Genomic DNA, 19815 nt, shown 5'->3' on the forward strand with positions numbered 1-19815 from the left:
ACATCACTTGTCTAGAGTCCCCATGGCCTGGTACCCAGGGAGCTCCGCATGTCGCCGCGCATGTCTCCGAGAGGGTTCGGAAGCGTCCGGAGGCGGCAATCTCTTTTCCACAGCGACACCTCGTGGTTGATCTTGGAAGTGCAGCAGAGAAGAGCCAGGGCAAGGAGCAGGAGCAGCGACAGAGGCGGGTCTTTCTGGCTGGGGACCTTCGCTGGGGCCTGAATCCTCTTCTCTTTTCCTTCCTGCCGTCCATTCTAGACCCCACCTTGTCTGCCGGGGCCCAACCTGGGGCCTAGCCTCCCATCACTGGGACTGCTGTTGGCTGGAGAGACACACCCACTCGTGATCAGCGGACGTGGGCACGGAAGAGAGTGCACGTGCGTGTGTGCGCACGCGTGTCTGTGTGGGTGGGTGTCCACGCACACGTATCTAAGGGGTTACCCAGCATATACCCTGAGCAGATTTTCAACACCACCCCTCTTCTATAAGACAAAAATTATTGTCAGTAATAATCATGCAATGAATAACAATAAATGGCAGGCAGCCAAATTTTTTTATTGAATTTTCTATATGGACTCATGCCATTTCAAATATAAATAAAGAAATAATCATTATAGTACAAAAAAGGAAAAAATTTCATTTTTTTGCATCCTTTATTTTGCACCCTTCCCTCGGTTTTTTGTTTGTTTTGAGACGAAGTCTCGCTCTGTCTCCCAGGCTGGAATGCAGTGGCACCATCTCAGCTCACTACAACCTCCGCCTCCCAGGTTCAAGCGATAGTACAAAAAAGGAAAAAAAATTAAATTACATTATTTAAACAAATACTTACATATCGATTCATCCCAGTAATGAATAACATTACATGAGAATTAAATAAGACTAAAATACTAACAGTCTTCGAAGAAGAAACTTCAATTTTAAACATATTGTTCAAATTAATAAAATATTTCCTGTATAATATAAATTTTGCATTTTCTAAACAAAACCATTGTAGCTTCACAGCTCGCTTACCGATTCACAGTTTTAAATTTTAATCACAAATAAAATTTAGCAATTCAAGTTCTGCCCTACAACTTCACCATCAGGTAGCTGGGCCTGGAAACACAGCCTGCACCGGAAGTGACTTGGTAGATTCCAACCATCAAACCTGTCTGGGGGCCGACTGTGGAGCCAGGAGTCCTTGGAATTAACTTCTATGTAGAGCACAAGGTATAGAAATGTGCTTATTTGAAGCCTACATATATACTCCCAGTTACTCGGGAGACTGAGGCAGGAGTTGCAGTGAGCTGAGATCGCACTCCAGCCTGGGTGACAAGAGCAAAACTCCATCTCAAAAATAAATTAATTAAATAAACAGTTTAAGACTTGAAAAGACAAATGTTGTGTGATTCTACTCATGTGACGTACCTAGAATAGGCAAATTCACTGAAACCGAAAGTGGAATAGAAGTTACCAGGGACTGGGAGATGGGGGATGGATTGTTATTGTTTAATGGGTACCATTTCTGATTAGGATGAAGAAGTCCTGGATAGTGGTGATGGTCACACAACACTGTGAATGTACTTAATGCCACCGAATTGTACACTTAAAAATCCGTGCACGGTGGCTCATGCCTGTAACCCCAGCACTTTGGGAGACTGAGGCGGGCAGATCATGGGTGAAGAGATCCAGACCATCCTGGCCAACATGGTGAAAGCTCATCTCTACTAAAAATATAGAAATTAGCCAGATGTGGTGGCGTGTGCCTGTAATCCCAGCTACTCGGGAGGCTGAGGTAGAAGAATTACTGGAACCGGGGAGGCAGAGGTTGCAGTGAGCCGAGATTGCGCCACTGCACTCCAGCCTGGGCGACAGAGTGAGACTCCGTCTCAAAAACAAAACAAACAAACAAAATCCTTAAAACACCAAAATGAAAAAGCAGTTAAATGGTGAGTTTTATGTTATGTATACTTTACAAAAATTAAAAATCTGAAAAAAAAAAAGCCAGGTTAGAATTAACAGAATAATTTGGGGAGGAGAGCAGAACATCTTTTTACAGACACGGTTAAGGAATTGCAGTGCAAGTTGCTAATCAAAAGCATGACGACTTTCCAATTCTCTGCAAAGCACTGCCTGCCCCTGGCTGGCTCTGTCCTACCTCCTGGACCTCCTGGCCCCTGGGACACCTCTGGTGTGTCTCCCATTGTGGGTCCATGCCTTGGTTGTCCTTGTGTGTCTCAGTCTGAGGTTTTTGTCTTTGGGTTTCTGGTATGTGTGTCTTGGTGTCTCTGCTTACTTTCCATTTTGTGTATATTTGTGTGTTGTGTGAGGATTAATTGAGATGATCAGGACCAGGCACATGTCACAGTGCCCATGATAAAGATCCAACATGGGTGCTTGTGTGTGTGTGTTCGTCTTTGTGTCTCCTGCATCGATTGATGAGAGGGTCTGGTGTCTCTGCCTATGTTGTTGTGTGTGTTAGTGGTGTGTATCTGTCAGCGGTGTGTGTGTGTAATAGTCACAAGGTCCACCCCTGCTCCGTCCCGCTGGCCTTGGGGTGAGTGGATGGGGCTGTCAGGGAGGGGTGTGGCTGCCCTCAGTTCTCAGGTGCAGGGTTCTCCCGGAGCTGACCTGATGAGGAGGAGGGCGCCCCACAGCCTGGCTTTAACAGCCACACCAAAATGTGTCTGGGGCTGTCTTCTGGGTGAGTCCCAGGCCTTCCAGAAGTCCCAGCTGGCCCTGCACTTGCTCATCCACGGGCCCCACATGGAACTGTCAGGATTGGATAGCAAATAACCCCAGCAGTGTCCAAGGCCCCTTGAGGATTCCTTGAACCAGGTCCTTACACAGAGCGAGCGGCATGAGTCATTAGAGCAAATGGCTTGGGAGCCACATGCAGCTCAAACCCTGAACTGCTGTCTGGAGACACTCTCCATGTTCCTCCCTTAGCCAGGGAGCCTGGGCTCATCATCAGGCATCTCTGCAGGTCTCAGTTCTGCCACCTTCCAAGTGGGCACAGTCACTCCAACTGGAATCCCTTCCTCCCTCCTCCAAACACACCCTGCAGCAGCCTTCAATGCAAGCCCCTTTCAAGGCCAACAGGATGAGCCTTGTGAAGGTCTTTGGCATTCAGAGCCTTTGATGAATAGGTGGGGCGGGGGCTGGCAGTCCTGCAGCTTCAGGGTCTGGAGGGAGCAGGGCAGCCTCACAAAGGGGAAGGGAGGCCGTTACTCACACTTCCCTTTCCAGCTTCGAGGTTCCCAAGTGGAGGTGGAGCACGGGTGGCCAGGAAACCTCCGTTTCCAAACAAAGGTTAGCCCCTCTTGCCGCTGATGCTCTTTTGGGAGATTTGGCCTTGGCCAGCGGGAAAGAAAGGCTCCTTCTCTCTGGGTGGGGGCAGGTGCTGGCACGGGGCTGCCTGGGAAACAGAGTCCAGTGTCTGGCTCCAATGGGCATTCAGACACCCAGGGCCTGGCCGGCTCTGCCAGCTGCCTGAAAAAGTGGGCATTGTCCCGCCTTCACCCATGCCAAGGGGGCCTTCCCTCCACTGCTCCTGGGATCCTGGCTGACTCCTTGCTGCCAGGGTGGTCTGGGACCCAGAAGTGCCCAGAGTCAAGCAACACAGCCAGCTCTGCGGGAGGAGCGGCAGGTGTGGGCCTGGGGGATGAGCTGGGACTCATTCTCATTCAAGTGCTTGGAGTGGGAGAGAAGAGTTCTGGATTCTGAACCAGTCTCTGAGCTACAGGAAGGTCTGATGTGTGTGTGTGTGTGTGTGTGTGTGTGTGTGTGTGTGTGTGTGTGTGTGTACACATAGCAGCAGGGACTCAGGGCCTCTCAGACGCTTTGGGTGTCCACGTTCCCATCTGTGTGGTCCAGCTCTGCTCTGACATTCTTCCCGAAGCTTTCCATGCTAGCAAGAAACCACAGCCCTCTTTCATCCATCTAGACCTCTGGGAAGGGACCCCCTAAATGCACTGATGAGCTTAGGAAATCCACTTCCTGATGGGGAGACTCAGCAGGACAAGAGGCTTGTGTGGGTCCTTTCTCCATTCCTGGAAACAGGCTTGCCTCCTGGGAGTGAGCGAAGCTGATGGGGAAGGGTCCTTCTGCTCTTTATCCATGACACACAGGTGACTGGATGCGATGCAGTGCCCTGGACTGGATCCTAGAACAAAGCACATTCCCAGGAAAACTGGCAAAATCCAAATATGTATGGAGGTTAGTTCATGGTGGTGTAATGGTGTTAATTTCTTAGCTATGGCCAAGGTACCATGGTGATACCAGAGGCTCATGTTAGAGGTATCTCACTGTAGCATCTGCAGTTTCTCTGTAAATCTAAAATTATTTCAAAGTGAAAAGCAGGTAGACGTTGTAACAGGAGTGTTTATAGCCCATCTCTTTAGCCTTGACATCTGTTTACTAACATCTCTAGAAACCTTAGCCCCAGACTGCTTCTGAGTACAGGCAATTTGCAATTAATGACCACTCCACATTCACACTGGGCCTCAGGAACACAGCTACTCTGTAGAGACCAGATCGTCATGAACGTCAGGGGCTGGAGACCAGGCACCTCATTGAATGCACTCCCCGTCCCACAGGCAGTATCTCTACCTTGTTTGAGAGATGGAGAAACCTTGACTCAGTGGGGTTGTGAAGCTTGCCAACCACAGAGCCCAGGCTTGCTGCATTCTGAGTAGGGGTGCTTTGGGGTGCTTGCTGGAGTACCATGCCCCTAGGGCGAGATTCATATCTAGCAAACCAGCTGGCTAAGGAAATGGGTCCTGGGATGTGAGCATGGTTCGGAAGAGGAGCTGTTTCAAAGCCTGCAGGAGGTGCATTCTCTCTGCAAACCAGCGGCTCTTCATGGAGGGGAGACTTAAAGGTAGCTCCATGGCTCATCAGAGGCCTGAAGGCCATTCTTAAGCCCACCTTCCTCCGTCACCAGTTCCTGCTGCTGTCCTGGGAAGTAAGAAAACATCATCCCCCACCCCCCTCCAGCTCAACCCACTTTGGGGCTCTTCTGGTCCTTTCCAGGCCCCTCGGGCAAAGGACCTTTCCTTCTCCCAATGCAGCTGCCCAGGCTGTGGGTGGCTGGGGCCCAGCTGGCCCCCCTGGTGGGTGGTGGGGGGTGTGGGGAGGATGCTTGGGTGGGCGGCCAGTGAGAGCCGGCTTCCTGGGGCCTCCCCGGGGCTGAGCAGCGTGGCCACTTCCGAAGGGCCCTTTGTCCGTCCCTTTATCCAGAAGAGCGGCTGCAATTGTGCAGGGCACAAAGCCCCTGTGGGCCCTGACTTCCCATCCCTGCTTGTGGCCTGCCTGGGAGAGGGTTTCCCAGGCTCCTCGAGAAGGCAGCCTCCTGCCCCCTCCTAGGCAGCCAGGGACCCAGACCTTCTACTTCCGGGCCCAAGATCTATTCATCTAGCCGAAGCTTTCCACACCAGCTCCCCTTCCCCCCAGGGCCCAGCCATTCACACAGGCCACAGGCTTACTACTCTTCCACTGCCCATCCTGGACACACATGGGCAAATGGTTCCCAAACTTACCATGCAGTTGGTGAGGGAGACCCCAGGAGGATGCTGCGTGCCCCATTCACCCACTGCAAAGCATTTCAGGAGGATTTGCTGGCATGCAGGCAGCGTGGGGTAGGGGATTGAGTGTGGCCACCCCAAGAGGCAGCTGGAAAGTGGGGTACAGCCTGGGAGTGAGCCAGAAGCCATGCCTGCAGGATCCTCGTGCTTGCTGTGGGGACATAGCAGCTGTGCCAGGGGAAGGACAGAGGGAAGGAAGGAAGAGAGAGAAGGAAGGGAGTCTTTGCCTCCTCCTCACCTCTCCTTGTGCCTTTAAGTGTTGGCATGCTAAGCCCTGGGCCCCCATCACTGCATTCAGTCCTTCTAGTGCCAGCACTACCTCTTCTTATAGACAACCAAGGCTGGAAGGAGTCAGGTGACTTTCTCAAGGTCTCACAGTAGAATTCAAGGTAGTGGATCTTTGGCCCTGAAGCCTGTGCTTCCCCTTCAGGAAAGCGGGCAGGGAATGCCAGGGGGGTGAGCCACACAGCCAAGGCTGCGGAGGCTGCTCCAGACCTGGCTGCCTTGCCCAGCCTGCCTGGTCCTGGGGCTCTGTGGGAACCCAGCCTCAGCTGCTCCCCTGACAGTGGCCATCTCTGCTCGATGGAAAGACTGGCCTGTCTATGAAAGGGCCAGAAAAAGCCCTTCACCCCGTTTCATCCCTTATCTCTCTGCCCACTGCTCACCCCCCTGGAGGGACTGCGGATGGTGCTCCTGGGCTTGTGCATATGCCCCAGGGGCTCTCCTGAAGGAAATCCTGGCCCACCCAGTGGTGGAGGACTCTCACCCAACCTGTTTTCTTCGGAGACAGACAAGGCGGTGACTCAAGGTCTAGAGGTCCTTCTGGAATCCAGCAGAGCATTCCTAACCCCAGGGGCCAGGTTCAGGGAGTCAGCCCTCCAAAGAGAGCCAACCCTGCCCTGCCTCCAACAAGCCTGGGGTCCTCCTGGTGTCCTCGGGAGCAAGCTCCTTTCTGGGTTTCTCTGCACAGTAGAGTAGCTGGGATTAGCCCACCACTATGCCCAGCGAATTTTTTTTGTATTTTTAGTGGAGACAGGATTTCACCATGTTGGTCAGGCTGGTCTTGAACTCCTGAACTCAAGCAATCCACCGGCCTCGGCCTCCCAAAGTGCTGGGATTACAGGTGTGAACCCCCAAGCCTGGCCCACACCCAGACTTTCTGATTCAGTGCCTGAGGGCACCCCACTCACCTGGCCCCCTCATGCCCCTCGCTTCCCTCTGCCATCACCTCTCTACAGCCCCTCTTCCTTCTCCATCTACCCTCTCGTTTTCTGAGCTCAGCTGTGCCATGTCCCCAATGCCCCCAGAAGTCCAAGCTCCCAAGCGGGCCTTCACAGGCCTCTTGGAGCTGGCCCCCTCTGCTGCTTGCCCCAGCAGACCTGCCTTAGCACCTGCCATGCCTTTGGGCCAGACACCACCCCTTCTTCCTCACCTGGACTGCTCCAAAACAAGCATCCGCTCTCAGTGGCCCCTTCGTATGGAGGCCTCTCTGCTTCTGTGGCCCCGGTGGCTGCCTTAGCTGCTCCTCTTCAAGGCTTCTCCTGGGGTGGGCCTGCACGCTGCATGCTGACACTTAGGCATGGGATCAAAAGTCTAGGTGTGGGCCAGGTGCGGTGGCTCATGCCTGTAATCCCAGCACTTTGGGAGGCTGAGGTGGGCAGATCACTTGAGGTCAGGAGTTCAAGACAAGCCTGGCCAACATAGCGAAACCCTGTCTCTACCAAAAAATACAAAAAATTAGCCAGGCATGGTGGCTGGCTGTGGCTACCCCAGGGGACACAAGGGTTTCAGAGCAAGGGAGTCTATGTCTCTCATCCAGCTGCATCTCATGCCTAGACCCAGAATGAATATAATGAATGTTTCCTGTGCACCAGACACTGTGCAGAAGGTGTTAGCTACCACCTCTCAGTGACTCTTCCCAATGACCTCTTATATTCTATCACTAATAGTAAGTACTCATAATAATATATGCTGTCATTAAGCCCATTCTGCAGGTAAAGAAACTGAGTCCCAGAAAACTTTCCTGTTCAGGTGTATGTTTGAATCTTCTGTGACAGGTACTGTCTCTGGGAAAATGTGAATAAAATGATGAATAAACCGCGAGGATCTTCAGAGCTGGGCAGGGAGAAACTTGCTGCTTCTCTCACCAGGGAGTAGCCTTGGGTTCCTGATCTCAGCAGGGACTGTGTCCCAGCCCAAGGGGCTCCAGAACCTTCTGAGACTAGCTGTGAGTGCTGGCCTCAGGTAGGAGATGTATGAACCTCATTCTGTGAGCTCTGGCCCACCGCTGTAAAATGGGCATTGCAGTCTTGCCCTGGCTACCTGCTGGTTTCAGGGGGTCAGGCTCAATCTCGAATGTCAACATGCTTTGAAAATGGTAAGTCTGGCACAGTGACTCACTTCTGTAATCTCAGCACTTTGGGAGGCTGAGGTGGAAGGATCCCTTGAGGCTGGGAGTTTGAGAGCCACATGGGCAACACAGCGAGACCCCATCTCTAAAAAACTTTTTTACAGCACTTTGAAAGGCCCAGGCAGGCAGATCACTTGAGGTCAGGAGTTTGAGACTAGCCTGACCAATATGGTAAAACCTTGTGTCTACTAAAAATACAAAAATTACCCAGGTGTGGTGGCAGATGCCTGTAATCTCAGCTACTCAGGAGATTGAGGCAGGAGAATCATGTGAACCCAGGAGGCAGAGGTTGCAGCGAGCCAAGATCACACCACTGCACTCCAGCCTGGGCAACAAGAGTGAAACTCCATCTAAAAGAAAAATTAATAAATGAATACATAAATTTTAAAAATTAGCCAGGGGTGGTGCATATCTATAGTCCCAACTGCCTGGGAGGCTGAGGCAGGGGGAATTGCTTGAGCTGAGGAGTTCAAGGTTGCCGTGAGCCAGGCTGTAGCCGGCCACTGTGCCATGAGCTCAGAGGGGAGTGAGATGGTGGCAGATCACCAGGAGCTGGGGCCGCACAGGCTCTGTCCACCTGCTGTGCCAGGGAGGAGGGAGGAGAGGAAGAGGGAGGGCACTGCTGGGACAGTGGGCACAAAGGCGGTACCAGGTAAGGCAGGCCCAGTGGCAGTGGCAGACCAGGGTCAGTGGCCTGGGTGAGGTCTAGGGCACCCAGATGCCCATCCTCTTCCCAAGGCCACCCTGGCTTCCTGCAAATCCTGGGCATAGGGAGGGGTGGAGCCAGGAGGGCAGAGCAAACCACAGCCTGGGAGGAGCACCTGTGAGAGAGGCCTGGGAGGGTCTGGGGCTGCATGGGAAGGAGCCACGGCCAGTGAAGTAAGGCTGAGTGTCACTCACTTACTCAACAACGTTTCTTGAGCCCTTTTATTGAGTATGATGATCCGGGCATCATGACACATGGCTCTGAACCAAACAGACGACCATCCCTGCCTCGCAGAACTGACATTCTGGAGGAGAAGGTGGGCAACAAATGAGATAAATAGATACAGAGGCGAGCTGAAAGTGAGGAATGAAGTGGCAAGGTGAGGGTAGGGCATGGGGCCACCATTGTAAACGGGGAGCCTGAGAAGGCCTCATTCAGAGGGCGACATTTGAGCAAAGGAATGAAGCCAACCAAGACGCCAACCCACCCATTTGCGCTTTTGAGTCAAGTTCGGTCGTAAGCGCCAAGACTGCAGGGGACTTTGTTGTTTTCACTGATGGATCCCAAGCACTCAGGCAGGGCCTGGTGCCTGGTTAGAGAAGTATTTGTGGATACGATATAAATGAAAAAAGGAGTCCAACATTTGGCATCCAGTCATTGCTGGTGCTGGTGCAGGGATTCTCCTAGTGAAGATTCCAGCCCCCACCCGCCTGGGACCAGGCTTGAAAGCCACTGACCCTACAGGAAAAGCAGGGAGGGATGGGGAGGCGGGCAGGGGGCAGGCCAGCTCCAGGGTGGGAAGTTTGCTGTGTACAGGTGAGACTCTGCCATCTTGCTTGGGTTCCTGCGTCTCACAGGGTCCGTGGTACTGCGGTGCCGTGTGGTCAGAGTCCTTAGCAGTGCCTGGGACCCTCTCATGTGCTCTGGAGCCGGGCTGCAGTGGCTCACATGAGGCCGCTCAGGGTGTTCTATGTCACTGAGGATACAGCAGGGGCTGTAGAGGGTGTTCTGTGTCACTGAGGGTAGGGCAGGGGCTGTAGAGGGTGTTCTGTGTCACAGGGTAGGGCAGGGGCTGTGGAGGGTGTTCTGTGTCACTGAGGGTAGGGCAGGGGCTGTGGAGGATGTTCTATGTCAGTGAGGGTAGGGCAGGGGCTGTGGAGGGTGTTCTGTGTCACTGAGGGTAGGGCAGGGGCTATAGAGGGTGTTCTATGTCAGTGAGGGTAGGGCAGGGGCTGTGGAGGGTGTTCTGTGTCACTGAGGGTAGGGCAGGGGCTATAGAGGGTGTTCTATGTCAGTGGGGGTAGGGCAGGGGCTGTGGAGGGTGTTCTGTGTCACTGAGGGTAGGGCAGGGGCTATAGAGGGTGTTCTATGTCAGTGAGGGTAGGGCAGGGGCTGTGGAGGGTGTTCTGTGTCACTGAGGGTAGGGCAGGGGCTATAGAGGGTGTTCTATGTCAGTGAGGGTAGGGCAGGGGCTGTGGAGGGTGTTCTGTGTCACTGAGGGTAGGGCAGGGGCTATAGAGGGTGTTCTATGTCAGTGAGGGTAGGGCAGGGGCTGTGGAGGGTGTTCTGTGTCACTGAGGGTAGGGCAGGGGCTATAGAGGGTGTTCTATGTCAGTGGGGGTAGGGCAGGGGCTGTGGAGGGTGTTCTGTGTCAGTGAGGGTAGGGCAGGGGCTGTAGAGGATGTTCTGTGTCACTGAGGGTAGGGCAGGGGCTCTAGGTTCTGGTTGCATCCTGCCGCCCCCTGGGTCGCTGGGGTGCCCAGGAGTCACCTGCCCCCTGCTTCATGACTGGGTCCTGATGCCATCCTAAATCTCCGTGGGTTTGGGGAGGTGTGGCTGCTTGCAGGGTGTCTAACTAGAAGAGAGGAGACTCTAGGTCCTAGGCCCCGTGAGGCCCTTGGCAGGGAGCACCCTAGAACAGGGAGTGTCCATTTCTCCGTGTGCAGGATACCAACCCGCCTGTCTTAGGGGCTGCTGTGAAGACTGAGGGAAGCATGTGCCTGGCAACGCCTTTAAAAGGCCCCTGAGGGGCTGTGCTGGGTTAAAATCCTGCCTTCCCCCAGTTTCTAAGCTCTGTGCCCTGTGAGGGCTGCATCTGCCCCAAGGGGGCGCCCCTTCCTAATTTTCACAAAAAATTTTCAGGGACCATCAGGAGAGATGGGCACAGAAAAGCCCTTACCTTTCAGGAGAGAGGGTGGCCGGGTCCAGCAGCTGAGATGGGCACAGGCCTTATCTATCAGGAGAGAGGGTGGGCTGGCACCCGAAGCCCTTGGAAACTCTCTGTGGTTAAAGCACCTTCCCTGGTGCGGACGTTGGTCAGCTCTTGGAAGCAGGTAGAGCCGGGATTCCATCCCCAGTGGCAGATGAGAGGCCTGGATGACCTGCAAAGAGACCTGTGTGTGGAGGCGCAGCCAGCAGTCCTGGGCTACAGTCCACAGTCGCCCCAAGGACCGCAGGTCACCCGCCTGGGTGGCAGCCAGTAGAAGCCTTCCAAATGTCCCACACCCTTCTCTATCCTGCAGTCCCAGTCCCTGCCTGCCCATCATTCCATCATGAGGACAGGAGGAAACAGCTAAGAAAGTCCTTATTTCCGTCATGTTTGCCATTTCCTGGTCTAAGCAGAGTGTCAAGAGAGTGACAAGCTAAAAGCTGCTGATTACTGTGCCTTCAAGGCAGTGACCAGTGCCTTTCACTGGTCACTGCCTGTTCTGGGTGCCTAACCCTGTAATTAATCAGCATTGGCGGAGGTTGACAGGGGACCAGAAGAAGCTGGGGGTAGGTTTGTGTAATTAAAGGGACAGGCACTCTCCTCCCTCAGCGGTATGGTAGGTGGGTCTGAGGGTGGAGGCGGCAGGGACCGAGATAGAGTCACCAGGAAATCAGTTGGGGTGTTTTGATTTCAAACCCAGTCTGTCGGTCTGTGGCTAGGGTCTGCTCTTCCCCATGCCCCCACATCCTATGCTAACCCTTCTGAGTTATCATTCAATCCAACTGAACAGCCTGCCCTCTGGGGGCCTACATGTTGAACAGCTGAGGCTGATGGAGACACACACACAGAGCCATTTAATCCGTCCAGCAGCGGGGACTGTTTGCAGAAGAGATTTCATTTATTTTACTCCCAGTCTCCAGGAGGCTTGGCGGGAATAAACGCTTCCTCTGGGTAGGCTGGTCAATTCTGCAGCTTGTTTCCAAGCGTGTCTTAAACATGTGGTATCATAGGAATAAGGACCGTGGGAAGCCTGGTTCCAGCTCACACTTTCCATTTTATTGATTTTGTGGGCACTTGTAGCATCAGGCACACCACAATCTGGACTGGGGTTTCTGGCATTCCTGGGGCTCATCCTGCCCTGGTGGGGCCCCCTTTGTCACTGGGGCTGTTTTCTAGGTTCCAGCGCGCTGCCGGCCAGGGCTCAGAAGGAGGCTTGGAGCTGAGATCTGGACTTCCCGGGCGGGCAGCAGTGCCCTCCTCGGAGGCAGTCATGTGCCCCGACCTCTAGCTGGCCAGGGTGGGGAAGCTGGGCCTTGATCTTCCGACCTGTTAGCCCCAGAGGATCAGTCAATTAATCCACTAAAGCTTGGTTGTTTTTATCTGACTCGGAACACTGTTGCCCCACCAGTCCCCTTTGTGTCCCCTGGGGGCTGAGAGACCAGACAAGACTAAAACCCACAGAGGGGTCAGAGGGGAGGGTCTGGCAATTAACCCTGCATCCTGAGTAGGGCGGAGTCAGGGGTCAGTGGGGGCGGGGCGGGGCTGCCCACCAGCTGCCACGCCCAGGAGGAGGTCTCCCGGGACACCCACAGGTGGGATTCCAGGCAGGCCAGGGCTCGGGAGGAGCTGGGGAGAGGGGCCTCTGAGCAGCTCTTTCACTTCCCCGCACAGCAAGGTAAGGCCCATCCTGCTCCTGCCCAGGCCTCTTCTGGGGTCGGACCCCTGCCCCCCACCCCGTCTGAAGCAGCAGCTGATTCCCTCCCCTGCTGTCCCTCCTCCCTCCACTCCACTTTCCGAGGAGAATAACCTGTGATAATTTTTTCTTCTTCTTTCTGGCAACTAATGGACTCCTTAAATAGCAAAAATTGCGGCCTGTAATTAAGATCTTGCTTTTTAAATGATTAATCACTGTAGCCCCTTTGAGCGGCATCCCACTTCCCACTCTCCTCACATTGAAATGCAGCTCCTCAGCGAGGGAGGAGGCGCTCCCAAGCCACTGAGGAGCAATTAAACCTTCCCAGCTGTCACTAGCCCGCCTCGCTGCCTCCCGGCCTGTCCAGACGCCTTGGAGGGAGAGCGCAGGGCCCCTGCTCCCCAGCGGCGCCAGACTCACCAGCAGCCTAGCCGGGAGGCACCGGGCTGGTCCGCCTCCGAGCCCGACCCTGGCTTGCCCTTGCCTAGCGCCCAGAAGCCAGCTTTCAGACACTCCCAGGAAGCCAGGTCCTGTTTGCTGAGCACTTGCTCAGTACCAACACTGTAGTCGAAACATCTCATTCAATTTTCACAATAGGCACCTGACAGAAATGTGAAGTCACCCATTTCTACAAAGGGGCAAGGAGAGGCACAAATTCACAAAATCCAGAAGTGGTCACATCAGGATTTCAAAAAAGGACAGGCTGATTGAAAACCTAGCCTTCACGTCGTTGGCAGGAAGTCATGGGAGACCCCACTGAACACACACACACACACACACACCACACATGCGCACACACACACAACAGTCTTCACCAACTTGCAAAGGGCTTTCTGGGTTGATCGCTTTGAAGCCTGTCTTGCGAACAGGTGCCATCATTTGCCAGCCCGTGGAATGTTTCCAAGCCTTCTTCCGTTGAGGTGTATGCGCAATGACAGCACGATTCAGGGTGGCAGGTCATTGGAGCTAGAAGGAAACTTGGAATCCCCGGAGCCCATACACCTTTTTACTCAAGAGGACACTGGAGCCTGAATGTCAAGAGACTTGACTGACATCATAGGTCACATTTTCAGCATTCAGCAGGTGCCGGCTTCATAGTAGGCGCTGGTGGATCTGTGGACTAGTAAACATGGAAACATGTACTTCTTCCTTTAGGGTTCTACTGTTGCATTTTTCAGAAGGGATTTTTGTGTATTTGTGTGGTGGTGGCAGGCGGTTGGGGGCAAAGGGGCTCCATCCATACTGACTGTTTCAGAGAAAAGGGGCAGGAGAGAAAGGGAGGCAGACACAAGCATGAACAGGGCTGCTGTGTGTGTTGTGGAGGCCCCTGGGCTAGGAACACTGGAAAGGCCCTTCGCTGCTGGCTAAGCCAAGATGCATGCATGGCTTAGTGTGGGCCTGGACCAGGGCTGGAGGAAGGGGAAAGCCAGCTTGCTGCAAAAGAAAATCTCCTGATCTCCAGCGGGGAGCTGATTCTGAGGGAAACCCAGGCCTAAATAGTCAGTAACCCACCTGGTTAAGACCTTAATAATAGCCTGTGGTCTGGAGGTGGCACCTGCTGCCCATAGGGCAATGTGGCAAGACTGGCAACATCACGAATGCACATAAGCTCTGGCCCAGCAAGCCCCATCTTGGGACTGTATCCTACAGGCACACTCGCACTGTGAGAGTGCAAGACGATTTGTTGCAACTTCATTTGTGAAAAAGGTTGGAAACCACCCAAATGAGCCTCCAGAGAGGATGAGTTTGGGTAAAACCATGTAGCTGAGTAAGAGAATGAGAACAACCTCCTTGCTCTGATAAAGGTTGAAAAGATCCCGTGATTCTCTACCATAAAGAAAAACGGCATGACCCAGTGCACTATGCCACCTTTGTGTGAAAATACGAGTCACATTTGCATTGTCACGCATTCTTCTTTGTCCATGTTTATCTACAAAGAAGCTCTGGAAGGATACATAAGAAACTAATAACAGTGATTATCTTGTAGGGAGTGGTGAGAACTGAGCAGACGGGTGACAAGGCTGCAAAGGAGACTTCTCACCACAAAACTTTTTTTTGTACTAGATGAAAGTATTAGCTTTTCAATGCCTGTAACCCCAGCACTTTGGGAGGCTGAGGCAGATTGGATTACCTGAGGTCAGGAGTTCGAGACTAGCCTGGCCAACATGGTGAAACCCCATCTATACTAAAAATACAAAAATTAGCTGGGCATGGTGGTGGCCACCTGTAATCCCAGCTACTCAGGAGGCTGAGGCAGGAATTGCTTGAACCTGGGAAGCGGAGGTTGCAGTGAGCCAAGATTGCATCATTGCACTCCAGCCTAGGTGATAAGAGTGAAACTCCGTCTCAAAAAAAGAAGTATTAGCTATTCAAAAAACGAATCTGAATGATCTTATACATCTTATTGATCTGGTATAGGCTTACTTAAAAGCCCCTACAAATCACCAACCCCCAGCAGAAGATTCCCATTCTCGTAGGTGTACCTGCCCACCCCACTGGGTACACACTATCACAGGAGGTGCGTGTACTGAGACAACACCACTTGTGGCCTGGCCGCATGAGTGTCCAGGGCTGAAGGCCATGCTGGGCCTTCTCTTCCCTTTCCTTCCTCCGGGGCATCCAGCCTTACTTAGCTGGGCTCACGTCAGGACTCACCCAATCATCCAGACATGGCTGTGGCCCCCCTTTGCCTTGCACCTCCAGAGGGTCAGGCAGGTTGAAGGTCTCTGCCCCAGCCATATGTGTCTGTGGCACGTGCACATTCACAATCACATACACGCAGTCTCGCACACAACATGCACTTGTAGGCACGCAGGCACACCTGGCACACGCAGGCCTGGGTCTTCCTCACATTACAGATGCCTCAGCCACAGGCAGGAGCAGGGCACAGACAGGCCTGAATGACTCCCAGGAGAGGAGGAGCTGGAGGAAAGGAGGGAGCTCCCCATCCCTGAGCTTCCCACCCTGGGCTCCTCCATCCCTGGGCTCCTCCATCCCTGGGCTCCCCTCCCTGGGCTCCTCCAACCCTGGGCTCCTCCAACCCTGGGTTCCCCTCCCTGGGCTCTTCCATCCCTGGGCTCCCCTTCATGGGCTCCTCCAACCCTGGGCTCCCCTCCTTGGGCTCTTCCAACCCTAGGCTCCCCTCCCTGGGCTCCTCCAACCCTGGGCTCCCCTCCTTGGGCTCTTCCAACCCTAGGCTCCCCTCCCTGGGCTCCTCCAACCCTGGGCTCCCCTCCTTGGGCTCTTCCAACCCTGGGTTCCCCTCCATGGGCTCCTCCAACCCTGGGCTCCCCTTCCTGGGCTCTTCCATCTCTGGGCTCCCTGTCCTTGGACTCCTCCATCCCTGGGCTCCTCCATCCCTGGACAGCCCCCTCCCTGGCTGCCCCCCCCCCCAGCCATCACCTGACGCAGTCCTGGTCCAAAGCAGGCGCTGAGGCTCCACATTCCCAGGGCTTTGGGGAGTGGGGCGCACAAGAGCTCAGGAGGCCACCCTGGGTTGGAACCCTAGCCCTGCTGCCTGCCCCGGTGTGCCAGGGCCTGCAAGTCTAGAAACCGAGGCACAGGAAAGTAAGTGACTCGCTGAATTCCCCCAGCCGGTGAGCAGTGGGGCCGGGATTATATCCATGCCGGCTGGCTGGAGGCCGTGGTCCTCCTCACGCTGCTGGCTGCCTCTGAGTCCTGTGGATCATGGGGCTTCCTCTCAGCTTTCTGGGGCCTTCTACCTCATCTAAGATGGGGTGAGAAATGGGGGCTTAGGAAGCAAGAAGGTTATTATCAGGGCCCTTTCTCCTCCATACCCCCGTAAAAGGTGACTCACTGGCTTCTGCTCAGGGCCTGACACATGCGGAGCAAAGGGTCATTGGCCTGGTCCTGCTGGGCTCGTTTCAGGACAAGTGCCCCTGGGTGCATGGGGTTCCTCAGGAAATGCATTTGCTCCCAAACACCACTCAGGGATCAGGTTTCCTGGGGCAAGGGCAACCCAGAGACCACCGCCATTGAGAAAGGGGCAGCCCAGCTCCATGCCCTGAACCAGTGCCGTCCTGGGTCCTCATGCGCATCATGGCCCTGTCACCTGCTCCCAAGGTGGCTCTCAGTGGCACAACCTCTTCTGTCACCCTGAAAGTGCAAGGCCGGGGAGACTGTCAGGTAGAATTGTTTCCGGCTGCAAGTAATTGATGGGCAGGGACTTATGCAAATGCAGCCTTATTCATCTATCACAGCAAGAGGGTGGGGAGCCAGGATTGGGCCTGGGACTCAGTGATGTCGAGGAATGGGCTCAGCTTTTCTGGTAGCCATGGGACTTGAGTCTGAGGCTTTCTTTTTGACTGTCCCCTTACAACACATTACACCAGCCCGTCAGGGAAAAGAACCAGTGAACCCTGATTTGTTAAATCTAGGAACAACTTCAGCATGAACGAAGGCCCTGGGGAGGGCGCCTGGGTAATACAGGGGATTCATGTGGCTCCCAGTTGGCACCTCCCCACCATCCCGGCCTGGAGGAGACGGAAAGGGAGGTCAGTGGCTCTTTAGTCTCCCCACCCCCTCCCACATTCCAGGACACCTCCTGGAGCCACACTGTGCACTGGGCCGGCCCAGCCCAGCCCGTTCCCATCCTCCCTGGGTGTGATGAATGCTAGGGCTGCTTACAAAGTCACAAATTAGGTTGCCAAAGGCATCCCCGGTTTGGCCTGGAAATACCTCCCAGCTGAAAGGAGGCGCGTCTGGGCTGAGCAGACGTCTTTATTCAGCTGTAATTGATGTTTCACAGACGTCTGTAACTCCGTCTGGAGGGACACAAAGCGCCCCCATGCTTGGCCCGGGCAGCCGCTTTATGTCGCCCCTTTTCATCTGGCAGTCAAAAGTGTAGGAGCCGCCTGGGCTCTCCTGCTTGGTCCCTGGGCTAGGACAAAGGCGGGTGCTGCAGATAGAGGCCACCCGGTGGGCCTTTACCTCCTGGAGTGCTCTATGCTAATCTAGCGCCAGCCCAGACCCCTCCTGCATGTTGATGGACTGCAGGGATGGCAGCTGAAACGGGCAGAGCCCTGGCTTACCGGGAAAGGGGGTGTCTCCCAGCAGTCAGATGGAGCCAGTGGGTGCACCTGAACCCAGACTCAGTTGGCTGAGATGGAAGGTGAAGGGCCTGGTATTGAAGCAGGGGTTCTCAGCCCGGGACCCAAGGCCCCAGGGGAGGGACATGCGAGCCTCCAAAGTCACAGGCATATCTATGCACAGGTTTCTTTCTCTAGGAAGAAGCTCAATAGCTTTCATCAGATGCTCAAAAAGGTAAGTCCTACCAGGCACAGTGGCTCACAGCTGTAACCCTGGGGCTTTGGGAGGCTGAGGTGGGGACTTGCCTGAGCCCAGGAGTTCAAAACTAGTCTGGGCAACGTACTGAGACCTCATCTCTTAAATTTTTTTCTTAAATTAACCAGGTGTTGTGGTGCACATCTGTAGCCCCAGCTACTGAGGCTGAGGCGAGATGATCCCTTGAGCCCAGAAGTTTGAGATTACAGTGAGCTGTGATCATGCCACTGCCACTGCACTCCAGCCTGGGTGACAGAGTGAGACCCTGTCTCTAAAAGAAAAAATAGAAGAGGTCATTCCTGCTGCTGGGCTCAACCAAACTCCCATTTTACAGATTAGAAAGCGGAGGCCCAGGAAGCAGGGACGTCTCGTCCAATGTCACAGGATTAGTAGGTGGTAGCCCTTGGGTCTTTACCCCTGCTCAGAGACTCTGGTCTGCCAGAGACCACACGGTTGGGAGCTGAGAGAGGTCAGGCAGGTTACCGTAGGGGGCATCCAAGTTCCCCGAGGAGGGGCTGGGGAGACAGGGATGTGCAATGATCTACCAGGGTAAGCCCAGTGGGGCCAGACTCTCAGGGGGAAACAGACTTTTAAAAAGCGGGAAGTTTTCCAATTAAAGAATGCTGATTCATAGCCCGCAGAGTGCAGAGTTTGAGGCTTTTGGTTTTTGCCTCACTGAATTCCTCCTCTTGTTCTGCAGGCAACAGAAGCTCCAACATGGCCACATGAATTCAGATTCTCCCTCTGAGCCCCTTGCCCTGAAGCCAGAAGAGGGCTGCAGCGAGGAGCTGGTGCCCAGAAACCGTTGCCAGTCCTCCGTGGTGCCTGGAGCAGGTCTGCAGCTTGCGGGCTGTGTGGCTTCTGCTTTTGGTTGACAATCCCAACGGAGATGCCCATCTCCAGCGACTGCAATTCCTCCCCTTTCCTGAGCCCTGCTATTTCCCAGGCTGGAGGTACTAAGTGACAGGTTAATGGCAGGCTGTGCTGGCCCCGCAGGGTGCCCTGACCTTCCTTCTGGGTTTGGCATGATCCTACAGCGTCCTCCAGAGAGGGCAAGAGGAGACCAGAGTGGGAAAGACAGAAAAAGAGAGAGCCACAGAGAGAACAAAAAGAGAGAGAGAAGGAGGGAAGGGAGACAAGTGAGCAGAGAGGAAGAGAGAAAGGAGGAGAGAAAGAGGAAGAATCAGATGAGTATAGAGAGAGAGAAAGAGGGAGGATCAGAAAGAGACAGGAAATGGGGCTGCCTGGAGAGAGATGGGAGAGAGACTCAGAGAGACGGAGACAGAGCCCAGACAGGAAAGAGGCCAAGAGGAGAGGAGGTGAGAGGAGAGGAGGTGAGAAGGCAGGGAGCTCAGAGCTCCAGATGTGGGTGGTGCCCTTGGGGGCGGGACATGGGAGGGGGTGGAGGGGTGTCTCTGTGGTTCTCAGGCTCTAAGCGTGAGAATCAGCGCCCTCCCAGACCATTTGCTCTTCGCCATGATGCCTGGGCCACGCGCACCTGCATCTGAAGCCCAGATGAAGCCAGAGCTACCCCGTGCAGGGCCCACGATGCAGACTTCCAGAACTCACCTGCTCTAGACCACGCTCTGAAAGGCAGAAGCGGAGCTCATGCTGAGATCCAGGGAGGAGCTGTAGACGTGAGACCCCACTTGCACATCAAAGGAGTTTACATTTATTTGGGAACAGGTGAGACACAATTTTTCAAATTCTTAAAATTAAAGAAATGTTATTAGTTTTTAGGGTAACAGCCCAGGAGGGGGTCAAGTGAAATATAAAATTCCCCTTCCCTACAGTACCCTCAAATACAGTCTAGGGGATGGGATTTAAAATACTGGGGCTCCCCATCCTTCCCTTACCTCGGTGAATGGGACTGGGGCTACTGGTTGGCATCATGCCATGGTTCCATCTCTTAGGAACATGAGAAATGCC

At 54.1% G+C, this 19815-nt stretch overlaps 1 long non-coding RNA gene across 50 annotated transcripts in view; it reads left to right on the plus strand.

The window, feature by feature from the left end:
* LOC118154474 (uncharacterized) overlaps positions 1-19815 on the plus strand; it is a 158799-nt gene that overhangs the window by 74653 nt on the left and 64331 nt on the right. For 46 of the 50 annotated variants that reach the window (XR_013518681.1, XR_013518655.1, XR_013518664.1 and 43 more), the window contains one exon: positions 18587-19572. This is a non-coding gene — a long non-coding RNA (uncharacterized LOC118154474). Of the gene's footprint in view, positions 1-258; positions 585-18586; positions 19573-19815 lie in introns of those variants that run through there. The other 4 variants (XR_013518641.1, XR_013518642.1, XR_013518636.1 and 1 more) reach the window with 3 other exon arrangements.

Source organism: Callithrix jacchus, chromosome 6 (genome assembly GCF_049354715.1).
Source record: "Callithrix jacchus isolate 240 chromosome 6, calJac240_pri, whole genome shotgun sequence".
In the NCBI taxonomy this organism is placed as follows: domain Eukaryota; kingdom Metazoa; phylum Chordata; class Mammalia; order Primates; family Cebidae; genus Callithrix; species Callithrix jacchus.